The 22,879-nt window shown below is 43.9% G+C and overlaps 2 long non-coding RNA genes across 9 annotated transcripts in view; one reads left to right on the top strand and one right to left on the bottom strand.

The window, feature by feature from the left end:
* The window catches only part of LOC112579563, a 132,073-nt gene that overhangs the window by 57,668 nt on the left and 51,526 nt on the right, over window positions 1–22,879 (top strand). For 2 of the 3 annotated variants that reach the window (XR_003103889.3, XR_006544394.2), the window contains exons 2-3: window positions 5,509–5,663; window positions 7,916–8,104. This is a non-coding gene — a long non-coding RNA (uncharacterized LOC112579563). Of the gene's footprint in view, window positions 1–5,508; window positions 5,664–7,077; window positions 7,200–7,915; window positions 8,105–22,879 lie in introns of all 3 variants that reach the window. The other variant, XR_006544393.2, reaches the window with a different exon arrangement.
* Window positions 9,912–22,879, bottom strand: part of LOC112579558 — a 224,226-nt gene continuing 211,258 nt past the window's right edge. For all 6 annotated transcript variants that reach the window (XR_006544397.2, XR_006544401.2, XR_006544395.2 and 3 more), the window contains 2 exons: window positions 14,793–16,372; window positions 9,912–13,682 (listed from right to left, as the gene is read on the bottom strand). This is a non-coding gene — a long non-coding RNA (uncharacterized LOC112579558). The remainder of the gene's footprint in view (window positions 13,683–14,792; window positions 16,373–22,879) is intronic.

A 22,879-nucleotide genomic window follows, 5' to 3' on the forward strand; every position in this document is an offset into this window, starting at 1 on the left:
CCATGAACTTCCAGATGGTCAATCTGGATTTAGAAAAGGTGGAAGAACCAGAGATAAAATTGCCAACATCCATTGGATCATTGAAAAAGCAAGAGAGTTCCAGAAAAACATCTACTTTATTGACTATGCCAAAGCCTTTGACTGTGTGGATCACAACAAACTGTGGAAAATTCTGAAAGAGATGGGAATACTAGACCACCTGACCTGCCTCCTGAAAAACCTGTATGCAGGTCAGGAAGCAACAGTTAGAACTGGACATGGAACAACAGACTGGTTCCAAATCGGGAAAGGAGTACGTCAAGGCTGTATATTGTCACTCTGCTTATTTAACTTATATGCAGGGTACATCATGCAAAATCCCAGGCTTGATGAAGCACAAGATGGAATCAAGTTTGCTTAGAGAAATATCAGATATGCAGATGACACCACCCTTAAGGCAGAAAATGAAGAACTAAAGAACCTCTTGATGAAAGTGAAAGAGGAGAGTGAAAAAGCTGGCTTAAAACTCAACATTCAGAAAACAAAGATCATGGCATCCAGTCCCATCACCTCATGGCAAATAGATGAGGAAACAATGGAAACAGTGAGAGACTTTACTTTCTTGGGCTCCAAAATGACTGCAGATGGTGATTGCAGCCAGGAAATTAAAAGATGCTTGCTCCTTGGAAAGAAAGTTATGACCAACCTAGAGAGCATATTAAAAAGCAGAGACATTACTTTGCCAACAAAGGTCCATCTAGTCAAAGCTGTGGTTTTTCCTGTGGTCATGTATGGATGTGAGAGTTGGACTGTGAGGAAAGCTGAGCACTGAAGAATTGATGCTTTTCAACTATGGTGCTGGAGAAGACCCTTGAGAGTCCCTTGGACTTCAAGGAGATCCAACCAGTCCATCCTAAAGGAAATCAGTCCTGAATATTCATTGGAAGGACTGATGTTGAAGCTGAAACTCCTATACTTTGGCCACCATTTGAAAAGACCCTGATGCTGGGCAAGATTGAAGGTGGGAGGAGAAGGGGACGACAGAGGATGAGATGGTTGGAGAGCATCACCAACTTGATGGACATGAATATGAGTCAACTCTGGGAGTTGGTGATGCACAGGGAAGTCTGGTGTGCTGCAATCCATGGGATCACAAAGAGTTAGACATGACTGAGCAATTGAACTGAGGATGACATACCCAGCACCTGAGTGAAATAAGGGTGCTCTGAATCTAGAAGCAGGATTCACTGTCAGAAGAAAAGTAGGATGAGATTTACATTATATAGCATTTGATAGCTTATAAAAATTTTTCTTACATTGTTTGAATTTATTTTTTATCAATAACCCAGTGAAAAGTGTAGGTTTTTCCTGGTAGCTCAGATGGTAAGGAATCTGCCAGCAATGCAGGAGATCAAGGTTCAACCCCTGGGTCAGAAAGATCCTCTGGAGAAGGGAATGGTTATCAACTCCAGTATTCTTGCCTGGAGAATTCCATGGACAGAGAAGCCTGGCAGGCTACAGTCCACAGGATCGCAGAGTCAGACACAACTGAGTGACTTAACGCTTTTCAATGAAAAGGTTATTCCATTAGTCTTATTTTGCCGGTGAAGAATTTGGCTTAGAAATGTTACATTTCTTCCCCAAATCACCCAGCAAGTGAATGGAAGATGGGGCTTGAACCCAGGTTCTTAACCACAGTTTCTTCCATCTGCCCTGCTGTCTAAGAACTGTTTTTCTGGAAGAGTCACATATTTATAGGGTCCCCGTGGGTTTTGGAAAGAAAGTTTCAATGCCTTTTTGATGCTTTTGACAGAATGGTAACATGCCCGTCCTTACACAGGCCCCTATTCTGGGCCAACCCAGCAAGCCAGGACAGAGGCTCTGAGAGCTGGCTGATCAAAACCAGCCAGGCTGATTAGCATTATTTCCACAGATGAGGAAACTGCGGGTCAGATTGTTGATATAAGAGCAGGCAAGCCACTGCTCGCCTCTCTCCCTCCAGTGATCAGGCCGTGCTCAGCCCAGGCAGCCCGGGAAATCCTCAGAAAAGCTCACATTGTGAATAGAAATGGCTTACGAAAAAAGTTCACAGCCTGTTTCTCATTTCTGTTGCTGATACAGGCTCACACCCTGCGTGTGTTTGGTGATTTAGTAATAACTCCATTGCCATTGGTCCGATTCACTTCTGCGGTCTCCACATGGGTGGACTGGGCTGGGTTCCAGGTGTTGTTTATGCCAGGAAACTAGAAAATGGACCAGAACTCTCATATAAGCTTCGCCATGCTGCTCGGAAAAAGAGCTGCTAGTGTTAGGGTTTTGAATACTGATGGCATTGTTTTCTCTTACACGAATAGTCTTAAATGTTTTTCTGTTGTATTTGAAAAGTATGTACTACTGATTTTATATAGTAATTAATTAGTTAATTTAGCTCTTGAGAAATAAACCTCTCACATCCCCTTACAATCTGTGGGTATCCCGTTTGTCTTTACTCATTTATATGCTTTACACATTTACATATTTTTTGATCACCAATGAAGAAGAAGAATAAAAACTTACTGTAACGACATAGGACAAATGACTTTCGGAAAACAGACGCCAGATGAGATTATGGAATGAGTTTTTAGATTCTTCTTTCACTCTCATAAATATAAAATCCCTTAAAAATTATAACCGAAGGGAAACCTCCAAGTTGCCCAAGCCTACTTCTAAAACCCAGTCTCCCCAACTGCGTAACAGTCTCAGTTCTTTCTAGCTGTTGACAAACAACACATATTAACATAATTGAGATAATTAAGGGCAGTGCCAGGTACTGTTATGCTACAGGCTTCTGCAAAGCAGGGGCTGCCAGTTTCCGCTCCCTCCTAACAGCCTGAAGGCGTGGAGATTAACACCTACAAAGTGTGGTGGCTTGAATTTAGATGAGGGGAGAGAGACCGGCTGCTTCCTTTGATTAAAACATTATAAGAATAATTATTACAATAGTGAAATGGCTTCGGCCTTCTGTTAACATTTTTTTCCCTCTCTCCTCTAGTTTATACCGTATCTCTGAAACTTTTTTTTCCCCCCATTCCTCCATATGGCAAATCACTGTCATTGAAAAGTCTTATACTTCAAGTTGAGAACATTTTATATGGTTTGAATTGGTGGTCCCCAAGACAGGGTAATTTTCATTGTTGCCAAGGAAAGGAAAATATTACTTCTGGAGAGCCAGCAGGTATTGTATTAAACAGTTGTACCAGCTGGAAACAAATTATTGCCTTTATTCGAAACTACCAATTTGAAGTCGGATGTGTTCATTTTAGTGGGACATGAGTCACAGGACCAGCTAGGGCTCTTGTGTTGACAGGTTCCTCAGCAGGTCAGTCTAGACCCAAATCAGGACCAACACTGAGGCTGTTGGCTGCTGTTTTTACATCAAGGTTGTGACTGCTTTTAACTTGCAAACTGATTCCACCATCACTCCTTTCTCTGTCTCAGGCTCTGGAATATTTAAGAAGGTTTAGAGGAAGGGAGATACACATATTGAGCAGAATCCAAATGCAATATCCATGTACTTCTATTTCAGTTGTGATTTCTACAAAATTATTGCATATATATTATTGCTGCAGCCTCTGAGTTCCCTCTGTGATATGAGATAAAAGACAGTCACTGCATTTTTGCAAAGGACAAAGACACTCTGGCTTTATTTCTAAAGATCTTGTGATCCAGAACTTGGTTCTGTTCTTGGAAAACAAATACAGGCTCAGCCAAAAGTAGCACGAGCCATGTTATCAGCTGATATCTCCATTCTGTATTTTTAGTGGGCAAATAAAATCTATCAGGACAGTGTAATTTAGAAGGGTGGAGAGAGCCGCATAATTTCCAGGGCTGGGAAAAGAGTTCTCTGGAGCATTTTTGGTGGAACTGATCTGTTTTGGCAGTAACCTTCAGCTTCCTTTTTTTTTTTTTTCCTATGTGTGGGTTTGTTGTTTTTTTTTTCTTTTTTAATGGAAAAACACAGCACAAGACCCTGAAAGCTGAGAAGCAACTACAGAGAACACTGCCTGTTGCTCTCTCACTAGAATTTGTTTTCTGCTGCCTCCTTGCTAGAGACCTGTTTACTAATAAAGTGCCTTCCTATCAGAAACTTAATTGAATTGAACTTATTCAAATCTTGGAGGAAAAGTGCCTTTTGGTCATTTCATTCCGTCAAAATCTGACATACCTTTTGACCTAATTGATTAAAACCAAAAAGCCATCCATTTAATCATATGAGTTGGGAACCCAGATCATTTTCTCAGGAAAATCATCCTCTTCAATTCTTCCCTGGAGCCTACTCTACTCTTTTAGTTTCTCAAGGGAGATAGAAATCAACTTTGGGTAAACCAGCACTTTTTTGAAGATGGTGAAAATGAGACAGAATTAGAATATCATACTAGATTAAATGGGAGCTGGAATAGGGAGGGTTTGCACCTTCAATTCCAGATCCAAGAAGTTAACCACATAGAATCTTGTGTCCGGAGCTCAGAAACCATCTACCAAAGACATGTGCTCACTGTTTGGAGCAAAGTGAAAGGATGGAGCTGAGTTTGGTAGCATCGCATCAATTCTTTCTCTGTGAAACACAAGTGGAGTCCCTGGTGAAAGGTGGTGACCTCCTCCAGTTCCATTTGATTTGGCAGGTCGGTTGGTTCTATGAGAGGATGCCCTTCCTCTTCCTCTTCTCCCCAGTCAATGAGACCGAGGGAGATGCTTGTTGCCTCTTCCACGTTCGAGGGAGCAGCTGAAATCAGATGCACGTGGCAGGAGTTGTATAAGGTCTGAGTACTTGGAGCTGGAGAATTGCAGAAGCTTAACCTGAATATATGCATCTGTGTGTGTGTGTGTACACATTTGAAATTTAACAAAAAGTACAGTAAGAAATAAATACCTGTGTTCGTTTCCTTTGCTGTAACAAATGATCATACACTGGTGGCTTAAAACAACAGAAGTGTATTCTCACCCTTCTTTGGCTTGAAGTCCAAAAACAAGGTGTCAGAGGGCTCTCTCTCTGAAAGCTCAAGGGGCGAACTTGTTCCTCACCTCTTCCAGCTTCTCATGGGCATTCCTTGGCTTATGGCTGCATCATTCTAATCTCCGCCTTCATCTTCTCATCACCTTTTCCTCTGTGTGTCTCTGTGAAGGATACTTGTCACTGGATTTAAGATCATAATGATATCCTCATCTCAAGATTCTTAATTACATCTGCAAAGACTTTTTTTCCCCTCCAAATAAGGTCATATTCACAGATTCTGAGGTTTAGGATGTGGGCATAACTTCTGGGGGGGCCACCATCTTGCCCACTATGGTCCCTCAAACTTGACTGTTTGCTCAGAAGAAAATGTTTGGAAGTAGGTGTGATATTGTAAACTGGTTGATTAATTTGCATAAATTTTTTTTTCTTTTATATGCCTTAATTTATTCCCTAAAGGTTTTAAGGTAGAAGCATAAGATCATGCATAGTTTATGAAGAGAAATGATTTTTATTCTAGACTTGTATTGTTCTTGCAGATACACATGATGGTCGGTGCGAATGGCAAGCCTTTCTCAGGCACCTCCAGAAACAGGAGCACTCATTTCACAAAAGGAGGGAGAGGATATTTCTCCTACTGTCTTGCCCATGTTCTACCAAGGACTTGGTCATCCCTATTTTGCCGAGTCTCCTGGTAAGCTGCTTGCACAGGTTCTTTCAAAGGCAGTGATTCTCTACTTTTTTGCAACGGCAGACACTCATGCAGTCATGTTTGTTGACTCCTGCTCCTTAAAGGAAGTTAAGGAGAGAAATGTCCTCAGCATCCCAGAATACTGCCTGGCCAGTTGGCCAAAGATGAAGAGGCAGAGGACCTCAACTGACCAGCACACATTTCTTTGGTTTGCACCATGCTGTGCAGACACAGGCTCAAGGGAGATGTGGTGACCAGGGTATAAAATGATAACCATCCTCCCTTGTTCTGTCTGCATCTTGCCCTTGTTCCCTGAAGCCATCACTGCCCATCTTTTCCCACAAAGTGTAGCCCTCTTAGAAACCTGACTCACAATCCCTCTTACGGATCATCATATTTTAAACTCTAGATCCCCACGGATGTGCCCCAGTGTGCTGGTCCCTAGTCTCGGATTTGCTGATAAGCTGAACGTGAAGCTCTTGCTTAGACTGGAGCTTCAGTGGTGGACTTAAGTCCTGGTTTTATCAGAGCAGCCAGCACTGGGGATTGAGGACCATTTGTGCCATTATTAAGACTCTGAATTTGGTTCTTCTCCTATGACTGTTCCTTGAGTATTGCCCTTGCAGAATCCTGGAGGGAGGTGGGGTGTTTGTAGTCAGGATGCAGACATTCTTGGGTTTCCAGTCACAGTGCCTTCAAAGTATCATCAAGCCCTCTTGCAGGGGACACTCACTTCTTTGACTGGCTCAGTGACGTATTATACTGATTATAATTGACATCTGGCATCATAAAAAAGGAATATTTCTTCAGAATCTACAGACTACAACGAAACCCCATACAGTATCTTAGCACGGGTCTCTGCCCTCTACCTGAGAGATTGTGAGGGAAAGAAACCCAACAATCAACCTCAATCATGACTAATCAGATGAGCAATTCCTACTGAGCGGGAGAAAAAGCAGAAGCGGATATGATATGAGCAGAGCAATTCATTTCCCTCTCCACTTCTTTTAGTCACCTTGTTTGTGTTGAACTTGACCGTATGATGGGCCCTATTTCATTCTGTTATCACTCTGCTGGATCAAGGTTTGATCAAATCCATAGTCCATCTGAGGTGAGCTGCCATGAGGCCTTAGCCTGTTTGATATCCCAGTCTGACATTTCTTCTCTGAAATGTCTTCTTCCTATAGCTTGTATTTATACTTAGTGAAGGATTTCCTAGACTCTGATCCAAGAAGCATGAGTCCTGAGAGCTGTTTTGACAAGAAGAATAAAAGGGGGTCTGGCGTCTAATATGTTTGGAAAACTCAGCATGCTATAATTCCCTACTTGGAGATTCATAACAAGCATTAGAAGTCTCCTTGACCTTGGTTAATGTGGAATTTCCCAAACTTATTTGATTCCAAAACTCCACTTTCAGGTAACACCTATTAACAGAGGCGCATTCTGGAAAACACTAGCCTTGTAGGAGATATGTTGGATTCTGAAACAAAAGACCTTTGTCCAAGTCTCCTCTGTGATTTTCAGTTGGCATCAGATAAGGTACTAGTGACCTCAATCTGCCTTGTATATAAAATGAATGTATACAACACTGCTTATCTGCCTACCTGGGGAGTGAGAAACCAAGGTGGCTATGAAAGCACCTTTAAAATTATAATGACCGTTCAAAAATAGTTCTGTGTATATAGATCTAGAACAGCACACTGAATCTGCTCCTAGTCCTGATTTTGTAAATCAAGTTTTATTGGCACACAGCCATGTTCCTTTGCTATGTCTATGGCTGCTGCACCAACAGGGGCAGAACTGAGTCACTGAGACAGAGACCATATGGCTTACAAAGCCCCAGCCTGGAGTCTTGTTTGAGGGTGCCCAGGTGGCTCTGACCCCCTCACCAAGTAGTTCAGATGTTAAGGTCTCTAGGACTAGCTGGAAGATGGTGAAATAACTGCATAGCCTTTCTCTAGATAATAACTTGGGTGATGAACATGCCTGGACACTTACAGTAGATTCTAGAAGGTTGCCCAGTCCACCCCAAGTAGGAGGAGGAGCCAAAGAGCTTGCTACTCCAGGCCTATGGAAGGGGCAGAGGGACATTTGTCACAAATGCCTTATTGTCAATTGCAGCCAAGGACGTGCTGTCTCTGAGTTTCTGAAATCCTGAGGAACCAGAAACAGATATCTACTTGCAAGCACCCTTCTCAAAGGATTAGCAGAGTGTTGGAATATTGTGGTCACCTTTCTTAACATTTCATCCTCAGGTCCTCCCTGGTGTGAGAGCTGGTATTCGGGACCCCCCGGTTCCCACCTCTCAAACTGGTGGAAACACTCAGATCAGCATTCTGAAAATCCACCTCAAGGATTTTTCTGGAACTTGGCACCCTGAACTCAGCCACTTTATGTTCACAAAACATTCCTGGAAGAAAGAATGCTGTCTACTTAGTTGGCGGGTGAGTAACATGATAAGAGCCTTAAGGCCGGGAACTGGATGCTGGTCCTATCACTCAGACCCCCTGTTTCTGGTCTCCGCAGTCAGGAGCTGCTAACAGCATCTGGCGTCCGTAACTCTTGGTGGAGGAATGCTGGCCGGGCTATTTGTGGCGCCTATCTCTGAGAGCACACTTAAGACACCTCATACATCTCCAGCCTTCCTCCCCTGCTCGCGTGGGTGCGTCGGCGGTGATTGCGTTCATGACGGGGAGGGATGACATGCGCCGGAGAGTCACCGTGACCTTTCAGGGCTCTGTTTGTCTTCTGAGAATTGCTCTTGAGAGTATGTACTTACTTCTAGTCCCTGAGGATCTTAAAAACTCAAAGAAACAGGATGAAAATCACAACTTGAGAGCTGATTATCATCCTGCCCACTCTCCCCTGCAGACTCGTCACCTGCCCTGAGCAATTTAGAGGCAAATGGACTTTCCTTCTGCTTGGGGTTCATGGCCCTCTTCAGTCTGGGGACGGTTTTGTTCCCCAGGACTCCCTGGCCTCCCACGATGGACAGGTGGGAGCGTCCCTCTCCCTTCTCCTTGCCTCACTCAGGCTCTTCTCTTCACCCCTCAAGCCCCATCTTTCCTGACATCTCTCAGCCCTTTTATCTGAACTCCCTCAGAACCTAAGCTCTAGACTGCAGTTTAACATTTAAATAGATCCTATGACTTAGAGTCCACTTGAAATACATATGTATTTTTACTTTCCTCTTTCCAGCAAGAAACATCTGCTTCTTAAAAGCAAAAACCCATCTACTTCATCTGGGCCTCCCCATCAGTCTAAATACTACTGTATAGTAGTTTGCCAGTAAATGCTGTTGGAAAATGAGAATTTTGAAGAGAGGTTTCAGGGTCTCTCTAATGACTACATTTAGAAAAAAAATTCCAGGTTTCAGAGAGCTGCAGTGGCAGCTTCAGCGTGAGCCGTGTTCATTCCAGGACTTGGATGCGTCTGGCAGGCCAGGGGTAGGCCACCAAGACCTATTTGCATTTGATCCAAGGAGTTTCCTAGGAAGGGAGTCACCTTCGAGGAAGAGACAGAAAAGGGCTGTGATATTTGGACAAGGCCTTAAGCCAATGAGGGACAGAAGGGATTTATCAGTTTCCTGGCCCTGGCATAACAAACTGAATGATGTAAGACACAGAAAAGTGTTCTCTCACCGTTCTGAAGGCTAGCCGTCCAAGATCACGGTGTTGGCAGGGCGGATTTGGACCTGCCTGGTTGCTTTCAGCTTCTGGTGGCCCCAGCATTCCTTGGCCTGTGGCCGCATCACTCCAGTTTCTGCCTGGCCTCATGTAGCCATCTTCCTCTGTGTGTCTGTCTTCACATGGGGTCCTCTCTCTCATAAGGACACCAGACATACAGATTAAGGGACCTCCCATGACCTCATCTTAACTTGATTGCATCCGCAAAGACCCTATTTCCAAATAAATCCACCTCCACAGGTACTGGGGGCTAGGACTTCATCACATCATTCTGGGGGGCATAATTCAGCTTATAATAAGAGACATCTTTAATAGAGTTATCTGTTGCTCTTTAATATCTTTCCTTTCCTTAAAGCCTGAGAGGAAAGAAGTCAGTAAAGCTTTATGAAACATCAAGTTTATATGCTTTTGTTGTATACAGTCAGCCTTCTGTGTCTCTGGGTTCCACATCTACAGCTTCAACCAGCATAGATCAAAAATATTTGTTTAAAAATATTCCAGAAACCAGAAATTCCCTGGTGGTCCAGTGGCCAGGACTCTTCATTTCCACTGCAAGGGATCCATGTTCAATCTTTGGTCAGGGAACTAACATCCCAAAAGGCATGCGGCATAGCCAAAAAAATAAAAAATTTCCAGAAAGGTCCAGAAAGCAAAACTTGAATTTGCCACATGCTGGCAACTATTTAATAGCAGACATTTTACGAAGTATTATAAGTAATCTAGAGATGATTTAAAGTATATAGGAGGATGTATGCAGGTTATGTGCAAATACTATACCATTTCAAATAAGGAGCTTGACAGCTGTGGGTTTGGGGACCTCAGGGTTCCTGGAACTGACCCCCCTGGACACTAGAGCAGGCATGCTGGTGAGGTTACGGACATCTCCCCTCGTCTGGAAGCTGGTGGAAGCTGAATGAGCAACCGAGTCTGAGAAGAGGCAACCATGCCTATAGCAGGAACAGAAAAGCATAGGAGCAGAGGTTTCAGAAGAGGCAAGAGGACTGTGTCTATGCATGTATTGGAAGGAGTAAGACCTCACCAGAGACTACGGGCTACCCTCTTCCTTCCTTTCCTTCCTTCATCTAAGCTCCCCTCCCACCGCCACATTTCCTCTATGGGCGGTCTTCCTTGTTTCTCCAGCTCTCTCAGTCTCACGCTGTCTGGGCTTCACTTCTACCTTTTCTTCCTTATTCCAAGTCCCTATCAAGCCATTTTATTCAGAGGGGGAAAAAATGATTTTCTCCTGTAGAGAGTGTCATCTGTATCATTAGAGTTCTCTTGGCTCTGTTTTTCATTGTGTCGCTTTCAAGGAACGTACCTTTGCCTTGACAAATGAACGACCCCTGCTTGAGCTTGAGAGCCCATCTCGTTGCCCAGGGCTGTGGCCCCTGCTCCTCTCCAGATCTGGAACATCCTCTGACCTGCCCCACCCAGGCAGTAGAGGGGGTCAAAAGCCCCTTGGAGCTTTAGGTGGAGAGATCGATTTCTAGAAAATGTGAAGCAGCCCTCTTCCAACCCACTTCCCTCTGGCTTCCCTGTCCCACTGATCGGCAGAAGGTGGAGATGACCAGATGTTTCCAGGTGTCACAAATGCCCTCTGGTTGTAGCAGCTCTGAAAAAGTGAAGTGAAAGTGTTAGTCGCTCAGTCGTGTCTGACTCTTTGTGATCCCATGGACTGTAGCCCACCGGGCTTCTCTAGCCATGAAATCCTCCAGGCAAGAATACTGGAGTGGGTTGCCATTCCCTTTCCAGGGGATCTTCCTGACCCAGGGTTGGAACCTGGGTCTCCCACATTACAGGATTCTTTACCGTCTGAGCCACCAGGCAGGCAGCTCTGAACCCCTGCCCAGAACTGTGTGGGTTGGCCCTGTACGTACCTGTTGTTGACTGAGCTGGCTTTTACACATCCCCAGTGAGCGCTCTCAGCACCCTTTTTATTTGGTCACGGGCATCCTCTTTTTTGACATAAAACAGAAATTAGACTAACGCCAGCCTCTCATTCTGGAGGCCTGCATTCGGTGGCCTTGGGGAGAAACCTGTAGTGGAAAGCTGCCCCTACCGACATGGACCCACGGGGCCCGGGGCATCTGCCCTGGATGTGATCCCACGGGAGCAGAAGCCAGGCTGTGGCGGCAGCAACCGCAGCCCTGGCACGTCCTGCGGAGCTGAGCCTCTGGGGCTCTTGTGACCGGCAAGGTGAGCGGCCGCAGTAGGGGTCACAGCCTCTCCTGAGGGGCGGAGGGGGCAGAGTAGGAATGAGCGCCCCCTTCCCCTCCCTGCCACACCTCCAAGCTGTGCCCCTGTTCACCTCCCTGGTACCCAGGCCCTTTCAGGCTGGCACTGATGGGGTGGGAGGATGCTCTGGTCACAAGCATGCCAGCCAGACCCCACCTGATGCATTTGCTGTGGGTATAATCAGGGCATCAGCGGGAACTCGACAAACCAAAAGAGTAAAGCAAAGTCCTGAGATTTGGGCAAATATTTAGGAATTGAAAGATCTTTGTTAACATGAGCACGTCTGCAGATGATATGTTCTTGCATGTTTGTGCTTACGTATTTACTTACAGAGGCTTAATCATTAAATCATGTTATCCCCTAAAGATGTTCTCAGCGGCAACAAATCTCTTGGCATGAGATCTCATAGCAATAAAAACCCCTCGTGACAGGCAGGATGCTGCTGGAGTACAGAAAATAAATTTGAAAAACTAGGTTAAAACAGTAGGAGGCACGATAGTCTAGCAGAAATAAAAAGGACAATCTAAGATTGTCACATCTAGATCTTTTTCTGAATCATCCCTGCACTATTTTTAGCTCTGATTGTGTGTGTGTGTGTGTGTAAAAATAACGATAGCATTGCCTTTTCTCCCAGTTCCTGCCCAGAGCTTCTCCATCTTCCTCGAGTCTGGAATCAATATAATTTTTATTGAAAGGAAACAATAGGATGTCATTAATTGATAGATTGAGAAATTGATTCAACAAATTGGGTTCAGAATAAATGATAGTAATGAGGGGGAAGGAAAGAGGAAACTTTGGGACACACAGCACACTCTTTTTATGTTTTTTAAAGAGTTTCTTGTTACATGAAGTTGGCTGTGATTTTTTAGATATCAGTTAGTCAAAGATTAATAATAATATTGCCATGTGACAGCCTGATAGAGGCCCTTTTTCATTAATTACTCAATCACACCATCTCCCTGGGGAAGGTGGAACACTCCCTGTTTTATAGATGAGAAAGCAGAGGCTCTAAACCACCGAATGAGTTGCTTACTTAATTTGTAACCATTGGAGTCTGGCCAAAATACCATGAAATGCATTGGTGGAAATATCATAGATCTTCGATTTGGATATCCTATGGGCTGTTCCTTATCTTCTATCACTTACCCTCCCTTTCCCCAAGAAACTTGCTCTTGCGCTGGGTCCTGTGCTTCGTTGCTTCCAAGGCCTTAGCTACTTGCCCAGCTCAGGACAGACTGAGAACAAATACAAACTTGTCCTCCGGGTAAATCTGGAGACCAGGAGATTAGGTCACCGTGGCTGATGGACCAATCAGTTACTCAGTGACTCAAAGGCTTTCTTGCTTCCTGGCTTTCCCTCCCCATGCAGAGGCAGGCCAAAGAGGGATGAAAGTGATGCTGCCTCAACTGGCAGACCCCGGGCAGTGTGTGGACCAGGCTGGTCCCTGGCTTCATTTAGCATTACATGTTCCAAAGGGCTTTACATGTTCCAAAAGGCAGCCTGTGAGACATACAGATGTTATTTTTTTGACATTTTTATTTTATTTTGGAATATAGTTGATTAACAGTGTTATGTTAGCCTCAGGTGTATAGCAAAGTGGTTCAGCTATACATATACATGGATCTATTCTTTTTCAGATTCTTTTCCCATATAGGTTATTACAGAGTGTTGAATTCCCTCTGCTGTACACTAGGTCCTTGATGATTAGGGATGTTGCTTTTTAATCTCTATTCTCAAAAATAGAGATGGGAGAACAGAGGCCTGGCTAGTACGTACGCTGGTCGGGAACCCTGCCCCCAGGGGTGGTCTGTTACGTGTGCAGCCCTCTCTACGTTACAATCCAGGTGTGGCTCCTGAAAAGCTTTACTTCTTGACTGTCTCCAGCAGCAGCAGCAGCACAGGCTTTGTGAGTTAGCACAGGAGATGTTCGGAAACACTTTTCATTGTCAGGACAATGGTGTTGAAGATACAGGCACAGGCTGGGATAGTCTCTAGGCCCCTCTGCCCTCGACATTCGGGGCTGACGGCTGCAGTCAGCCTGGCCACAGGGCCTCCTCAGAATGGCATTTTGTGTGGCCCGGATGCAGTCACCTGATCTCCACTGGAAAGTAAACAGAAGTTTTCTGTTAGGGTTGAGGAATACACACCTCAAATTAGAATATTTCAGAAAGTGCTTGTTGGCATGTGTAAACAGACCTGGGGTTTTACTCGCCTTTCAAGAACATGCACTGTGACTGCACGGGTACCTGTTTCCTGGTCAACATTTGCCAAGTCAATCTGGGACTCACTTTCATTGTAACATGTCCCTGCTGGTGAGTGTGTGTGTGTATGTGTGCGTGCGTGCTCGCATCCACACCTGTTATCCAATTGGTTGGCTGGAATTGCATGCATTGACTAATGTGGGCTGGAAAGGGGTCATTGTACAGATCGCTTCTCAACCTTGTGTCACAAAGTAGCTGAACATTCACCATGAAAATGAGCAAGAAAGCTGGGAATGCTGGTCATTAAACATTCCCTGGGAAAGCTGGTCATTAAACATTCCCTGCACACCATTGCCTGTAGCCTCTGGAGGCTAATTGAGAATGGCCAAATTGGTTTAGGAGAGTTTGCAAAATAAATCAATCTGCTTACCTCTATTTTTAATCCATAATGAGGCTCAAAGTAAGGTTTTAATTTGTCTTATAAGAACCTTAGAGTAAATATATATATATGGCCTCTCAGGTGGCTAAGTGGTAAAGAATCCACCTGCCAAGCAGGAGATACGGGTTCAATCCCTGGGTTGGAAAGATCCCCTGGAGAAGGAAATGGCAACCCACTCCAGTATTCTTGCTTGGGAAATGCCATGGACAGAGGAGCCTGGTGGGCTGCAGTCCGTGGGGTTGCAAAAGAGTCAGACATGACTTAGCAACTAAACAACACCACAACAACACACACACACACATGTACACACAAACACATATACACACCAGCTTTAAAAATGCTAAAAGCATCACTTTATGAAATAGTAAGATAATAGAGAGGAGCCTGGCCAGCTACAGTCCATAGAGTCGCAAAGAGTTGGACACGACTGAAGCAACTTAGCGTTCACACACACACAAGACATATAAAAAACTGAAAAAAATGGAAAATATCATCCTTAGTTCTACCACCCAAAGATAATCATTTTAAAAAACAGAAATTTACAAAGTTAAGTCACTTGACTAAGCTTTACCTTTAAGAAAGAAAGCCCAGAGAAGCCCTCTTCTTGATTTTGTTGATCAAGAAGGAAGGCCCACTGGAAAGGTGACTTTTCAGTCTTTCACGATCACTTAAATGAGTCACAATTCCAACAGAAAATCTGCTTTTCCACGAATTTAAAACAAGTTTGAAGTTGGCCCTCCCTTTGTCTTGGATTCCAGGGTCCAAAAAATTACAAGGCTGTCTGACTTCAGCGTGTTAACAGGAGTTTTAGGGGTTATGAAATAGCAAGATAAACCGTCCTCCAAATTCTCATAGTCTGCCGCATCTGAGCTCCCTGAGAAACTGTTCTCGGCAAGGCGTTTGGTCTTCAGAATCGCTGAAAAACGAAGGCTCCTTCCGGTTGCACAACGAGAAGGTCAGCAGTCACTGTGGTGAATTCACGGGCCCGCACGGTGCAGCCGTCAGGGCCTGGCTGGGTTCAGAAGCCCGCAGCAGAGCACATCAGCTGAGACGTGTTTGCTTTGGAACCAAGGCTGTTGTAGAAATAAATCGAGGATCCAAATGTAATAAGAGACGCAGGGCCAAGACTCTCTCTTCTTTTTAAACAGCGCTTGCAACTTGTTACTCTGCCTCTGATGCTGTCACCCTGCCGTTGAGCTGAACTCACTGCATCTGGCTCTGATTAAGTCACACAAGGAGATCCAACCCACTAGCCTTCCAGGGCACCACCGCGGCCCCTGTCCTGAAAACGCACCCGTGTGAGCTCACCCCTGACGCCTTGTGTCAAGTCAGGCTTGTGACTCTTCCCAACCCGTAGGATAAGTGTACTTCTTCTATTCTAGAACTTGAAGTCCATAGCAATAGTTGTACAGAATGTTGATGGCTTGGAACTAAAGTCCCTGCCCTCAGGATGGGGACATCAGGGGAGAAACATCAATTCATAAGGCCCAGCAGAACTCGGATCACAGAGCAAGTGTCATGAAACCCATGGCTAAAAAAGCTTCCACTCACCAAGAGTGAACCTAATGTAAACTAGGGACTCTGGATAATAATGATGTGCTGATGTAGGCTCATCAGTTGCAGCAAATGTACCCCTCTTATGTGGAATGTTGGCAGAGGGGGAGGCTCTGTGTATGTGGGACAGGGAGTAGATGGGAACTCTCTACTCTCTATTCAATTTTGTTGTGAACTGCTCTTAAAAATAAAGACTATCTTTTAGAAGTCTTTCATATTCAAAGGGTGGGAAGAGGCAGTTGCGAGAGTGGTGACATTTCTGGCGACACTCTTGAGTATGTGTTGAGGGATGCACTGGACCCTAAGTCATTAGAGATGAGTTTAGAGAGAGAGAGAAGAGCGAAGGAAGGAAGGTCATTGGTAAGCCTTTGTTTCCAATAAACACATTCACCCATTGATTTCCAAAAGTTTTCAGTTAAAAGTGATGAGAGAGGGAGAGATGATTTACATTCAGTATGGTGCCTTTGACAACATTGTTTGCGGAAGATTTGATTCGTTTCAACGTGATGCAATAGAGGTAGAACAAGGGAGACAGTCAGAGGTCCAGAGATCTGCAGTGTGACTTCCTCCTGCCAATCCACAAATCTCTAGCAAAACCTGTAAAGAAAACAAAATTAATAAAATGCCTGCCTTGGAGTCATCAGAGAACAGGCTGAGTTTTGTGTTCTGGGTGTCTCAGGGTGTCACAGGGACAGCTCCCAAGGGTCTAGGAGAGTGAAGGCAAGAGAAAAGCATGAAAGGGAATATGATTGTCATAGGAAAAATAATTTTATTAGTGCTGGTTTTCTTAACTATGGTAATGGTCAATTTGAGGAATATTGTTACAACCAGAAGGATCCCTCTGGTGGATATATTATACCCAAACCTAGAAATTGCTGACATCAACACCAAAGCCAGATGGTGGTTTCTAAACTGGTTTAATAATAGAATCCAGTGTTATCACACAGGAGGCCTACAACTACTAAACCAATTTAATCTGAAATGATGCTCAGAAGGTATAATAGCGAGAGACAGGATAGCTCCAGTCATATGGGAAACTACTCACGATCCATTAATGTTGGAAGGTTATTGTAGAAACAGAGACATCACCTGGGGTTTGACTGTTTATTGCTAGAAGATAAACTGAACCACACTGGGAGGAAGTCATGACATCTGCTAAGTACTTTGAACTTGGCCAAAAAACCACATATTCTCTTCTTGGTGACTGATGTCTCCAAGGTGGCTTTGATAAGACTTACTGGTTTTTAGTTCCTTCATAATCAGACAAGAAAGAAGGTAGCAGGATTTTAGTACGATGCTCAAAGATACTTGTGGGAGAAACACATCATATACGTTTATATTAACTTTCTCTTCTGCTAGATGTGGAGCGGATCTGAAACATCTTTGTGTTGGGTGACTGGGAGGGATGATGGGGGACTGTGGTTTTTCCAAGGTGTGGATTATTGATCCCACATACATTTAGGGCTTCTGAAGGGCAGGGCCATTGTGGAGGAAGGGGTGGGTTTTCGTAGGAGATCACAGCACCACCATCCCTATTGATAAGCTTGGCACTGAGGGAGTGGAGCCAACAATGGGACCACTGGACTTTGAAGGGATTATGTGGACCTGGGGAAATAGTAGCAATATGACTCCCCTAGACTAAGGACCAGGCCCTCTTCCATTTTCCCAGGCCCAAAGACATGTTTTAAAACCAAGCTAGTTATGGCTGCCCAAGCATCTATATCAGAATCTACCTTCAACTGCCTCCTTGGACGTTGTTTCCAGCTGGAGCTGGAAACAGGTGACCTATTCCCAACCTTCCCCAGGGTTAAGCTCTTGTTGTCCATGACATGTGACTACTACTTGCCCCTACTGGACTCCTTAAGAAGTCTTTAGCTCAGTGTTTCTCAATCATGACTGAAAATTAGAGTCACCTCTAGCCATACTTATGCTCTAAATTTGGACTGGAGAGGGCTTGGTATAGACAGGGATTGATTATAGAATTTGGACTAAAGCATAGCTCAGATGGTTCTAATATATAGCCAGGGCTGAGAACCACCCCCTTAGCTGAATCTGCATCTGGGTTCTGCCCAGGGTTTATCTGATCCTCTTGTTATATTGACTTCTATTGAGTTGACCTGGTATTGACTCCCCAGTGTGCCTGGGTTCTGATCTTTGATATTTATTTGTCTTGTCTCCCAACCTATTGCCCACTTGTCCTCTGAAACTTGCCTTCTTCTTCACAGTCTTCTGGAAAATGGTTTTTCCTGCAGAAAAACCCAATCATGTCAAGAGGCATTTTAGTAGGATCTTTACTTCCAGAGACCAGAACATGATTTTCTGGTTCCATCTGCAGTCTCTGGCTGTGAGACATTAAAAAGAAGAATCTGTAGCCCAGGGGTGTCCTGATAGCACAGTCCCAAAGCTGTAACAAAATGTCTCTAGGGGTCTCGTTGTCTGCATGGCTCCCTGAGTTCAAGACCCAAGGTTGGAAGTTGTGTACGTGCGGCTTCTAAGGTTCTCCAGCTTAGAGCCAGCACTCCAATTATAGAATTTTATACACCTCAGAAAGGGTGGAAAAACAGGGTGATCACAGTTTACACTTTGCCTAAGTAACACGTTCTCCCAAATGTAGGAAATTTTTGCTTCAGAAATGCCCAGCCTCTATTCTGAGATACTCCTGTATGGTGTTTAAACTTCATCATTTCACTGTTGAGGAAACAGAAAGGACAATGGGTGGCTTCCGGAATCTAGAGCAAGGTGAAACTCTCATAAACCTTTATTAGACCTCACTAATCCCTTCCCTGTTTTGTGTCTGTTATCCTGAGACACAGGCTTTGCTGGGTGACAGTTTAAAAAAAAAAAAAAGAGTGAGAACTTCCCATGTCTCAACAACTTTGGTTAAAACCTCCAGGAACCCTGGTCTCTTGCAAGTGAGACATTAAAAAAGAAGAAGCTTAGGAGTTGTGAACTCTTCCTTTGAAATTCTCATTTGCTTTTGAACATTCCCCTTTTCATAATGTAGGAGACTCACTTATATTACCCACAGCCCAGGCTGACTAGGAGAGATTTTCAGTTCTACAAAGCTAGCCTGGTGTTTTGTAGGATTATATCTTCTTTCTTAAGTCTTTTTTGTCATGTAGAGTGATGGGTTTTCCTGAGCTCAGGTTCTGAGATCTGACACACCACCCCTAGGTTATCAATCTGAAATACAGCTTTAAAAACCTGCATAGATAGGGTGGTATGTGAAAAACCAAAACCAAAAACCCAACTCCCATACGTGAACTTTGTCCTCAGGAGATATTGAATCATATGTTTGCTAAGTTAGAAATATTATTTAAAGCAGCTTTATTTGTTAAATTACTCTCTGTTCATTACATGAAGGACACATACAATTTAACAGTAATTTTCTAGCTACTATTCCTTTGTTGTTATGGGTAGTGATGCTAATTTTTCAAGAAACTGGTATGGTGATTTCGGTAAAATACGGGTTTAGGCCGCCTAGTGAAATTCAATGAAATCAATAGGAAGCTCCCGTGCTTGCATCCTGAGCATGGAAACTAAGGAGGTGTCAACACACATACATTTCCCAGTAATGAAGCTTCAAGATGTGCTCCTTAATGGAAGATAATCAACTGCAATGCAAATTTAATGAACTCTGATTTTGAAATGCAAACCAAATCCAGTATCCCACAGAAGATTAACCTAGTCGATAATCTCATTTGAAGCTTTGAGCTGTGAGAACCATCCAGGGCACTGACCAGATCTGCCTCTCGAGGTGCTCGTGAGAGGTAGCCGTCCTTCTCAGGCTTACTGCCCATTCCTGCGGTCTTTTCTGCATATTTCACTATTGGCTAAATGCTACCACTCTGATCCTTAACAGGGGTACTATCAAATGTACAGTAACTACCCATGAAATGTTAGCCTGCATTAGACTGTTTAGAAGAAGAAGAAAAACTTATCTGAACTCATGTTTTTTTAAAAAGGAGAAAGAAACAGATGAAAATATTGGCTTTATTACTGGTAAACTGAATTGGAACACTCTGTGGCAGAACAGCTGGAAACTGCAAATGTCTCTTCAGATTCAGAGCTCAGGCTGAAGACTTTTCAGAAAGTAGCATATTTAAATTTTAATGGCAGTCATCTAAAGATAATGTGATGAAATGGAAAATGGAGAGTGTTCCAATGCAGTTTACCAGTAATAAAGCCAATATTTTCAATTGTTCCTAAAAAAAAAAAATAATAATAACCCTTAGAACTGTACCAAGAGTGACCTTAGTTGTAAACTATAGCCTTCAGTTCATAATAATACATCAATATTGGTTCATTAATAAATGTACACAGTGAAGTGTTAATGGAGAGGAGAAAAGGAAGAAAGTCTTCTCAGCCAAACCCTGCTCTGGTTTAATGCAGGCATGCACCCCTCCACAGAACAGCTTCTCTTTTCCCCGTCCCATCCTCCATCAAGCCTTGGGGGGCTCTTCTTACTTTTCTTGAACCACAAAGAACCTCCCTCAGCCCCTCTGTCTCAGAAAACGGGCCGTTTGCCCTGCATCAACGCTTCAAAGTAGAACTCCCTTCCTTGATCCCATGGCCCTTTATCCTTCAAAGGTCCCCAGAGGAGGCCGCCTGCAGAGTATCCTTCTTTCCCATGTAAAACTACTTCCTGCGGCTCAGGTGCCTCGACTCACACCATGTGTTTTTAGGAGTGGCCGACAATCAGTAGGTCCGGGATGTTTTTCTGGCTCTGTTGTTAAGGCACCCTGGTGCCAGGCCGAGCAGGCAGTGGAATATGTAGGTCTGGAAAGTAGGGGAGAGGTCACAGTCGTCCCCACCTGGTGCTATTCATTGACATTAATAGCTAAGCCAAGATTCTCAGCCAAGGAGACGGAAAATGGAAACAAAATTCCATAGTACCTTGAGCTCCATGGGGCAGGGGCTTGGTCTCTTCCATGTGAGAGAGAGAGTGGAAAAGTAGAAAAGAGAGACAAGTGTAGCAACTGGAAAGTCACACCATGTAGAGAATTCTCACAGCACAGAAAAAGGATGTGATGTTGTTTTTTGCAGCTTTCTAAGTCAATGAGGAATACAGGTTACTAAGCCCTTTGAAGAGTATTTTGGAAGCAAATAAAGCCTTCTGTAAAAGTTAATTTCTGAAGATTTATAGACTTGGTACTTAACAACTGTACTTAGAGTAACTGCATAAGGGAGAAGAAGACTTAGCAATAACAGCTTGGAAACAGTAAGGGCTGCCATAGTGCGGTTGGTGTGATTTGTGGTTCACAAACCACATGTGGCATATACGCTGGGATCAAGACTTGAGATGAGGAGAGACTGTTTCTGAAGCCCCATTTGTGTTCAAGGTTATTCCCTCCCCACCCCCACCCCCAGTTCCTTAGAGGAGAAAGAATTGGAAGCACGTGTTACAGACCACTATGTAAACTTTATAGTTCATTTTGTTTAAATAATCACTGTGTGCATTGTAAACTGAATCTGGGTTGCCAGATTTACCAAAAAAAAAAAAAAAAAGGGACACCTAGTTAAATTTGAATTTGAGGTAAACAATGAATAAGTGTTTCAGTGTCTGTTCTGTATTTTATAGGACAACCTTAAACTGAATGCAGTTCTCATTAGAGTATCATATTCAACATTCTCAACAGAGCTTACTGTTTTTCTCATGAGGCTCCCAGTGAAAGGCCGTCTCGGTTTTGCTGCTATCCTCTGAACGGACTGAGTGTCCTCAGTAGCTCCACCATTTGCTGTTTCTCCAGTTTCTCTGTAAAATCTCCATTCCCTTGTGCTCTTGTTGTGTTTAGTCACTAAGTCGTGTCCGACTCTTTGTGACCCCATGGACTGTAGCCCACCAGACTCCTCTGTCCATGGGACTTCCCCAAGCAAGGATACTGGAGTGAGCAGCCATTGAGGAACATTCCAGATTCTTGCTTCCTGAACCTGCTAGATCCTTCCTGTGCTTTTCTATTGTTGACCCTTTTCTTCTAGTTTTTTCTCTTCACTGGTCCACTCCCCCACTTCTTGGCTTTCCAAGATGACCCGCCTTCATCTATAGATGTCCTCTGCTTCACTTCCCCAGCTGGGAGCCAGCCTTGCCCACTTACAAGTGGGAGCTGCTTTTGTAGCCAAGATGGTGCACTGCACCCTACATACCCCAATCTGCAAGCCCAGTAGATCTCATACATCCCCCTTAACTAGTCAAGCCTAGAATTTCATGCCCGCGGACGCCAAGATGAGGAGACACAAGTCCCTCTTACAGAGCACTGTCTCTTTAAGGCTAAGTTCTGCAAAGCTTCCACAGTGAAGGCTGCTCAGACAGCCCCAGGGGCTGATTAGAGGCCAGTTCTCAGAGATCTTAGGTTAAGGCAGGGGCACATCTGAGAGTATTTTTGCACTATTTTATTTTATAACACTAGGATCTCGGGGGAAGGGCATTGCACCATTTTCTTAGGAGCTCCAGACTCCAGCTCAAAGCCTCATTCCAAAGAACCCTTTCATATTTATTCACCCTGAAATAAAAAGATTTTAATTTGAGCTGACAGTCTCGACATTTCATTAGCACTGAAATCAAGTAAAATCAATTCATGTCACCAGGATTGTTTATTACAGAGAACGAAATATATATATATATATATATATATATATATATATATATATATATATAAAACCGCATAGTGGCATTTTTCCACCCAATGGTTATAGAGAGAAGATGCCTTTCTTTGCAACTGATGTACTCAATTCCATCCAGTCCCCTGAAACTGCTCTCCCTGGTTACCTCTGTGGGCTTATCTCAGCATTTCTGTGACCTGGAGCCCTGAGAGTTCTGTTTTGGGTCCTCTAAGGCATATTTACCCTACCCAGGCTGGCAGTGATAAATGCCTTATCTTTTTCAACCAGAGATTATTTCTACCAGAGTTCTGCTCAACTACTTCTAACAGCTCAGTACCTGGGTATAGTTTCTGCAGTGGCCCAGGGTGGGTTAGATCTGGGCAGGATTGGGGCAAGCCCCAGGAACCACTCCTAGCTAGTTAAAACATTATTTCCATGTGAGCTAATGCCATTCTGTAAGCTTTTCATGGAAACAGCTCAGAATTATCTAGCAACATCTGGGAT

This window comes from Bubalus bubalis, chromosome 2, assembly GCF_019923935.1.
Source record: "Bubalus bubalis isolate 160015118507 breed Murrah chromosome 2, NDDB_SH_1, whole genome shotgun sequence".
Taxonomy (NCBI): domain Eukaryota; kingdom Metazoa; phylum Chordata; class Mammalia; order Artiodactyla; family Bovidae; genus Bubalus; species Bubalus bubalis.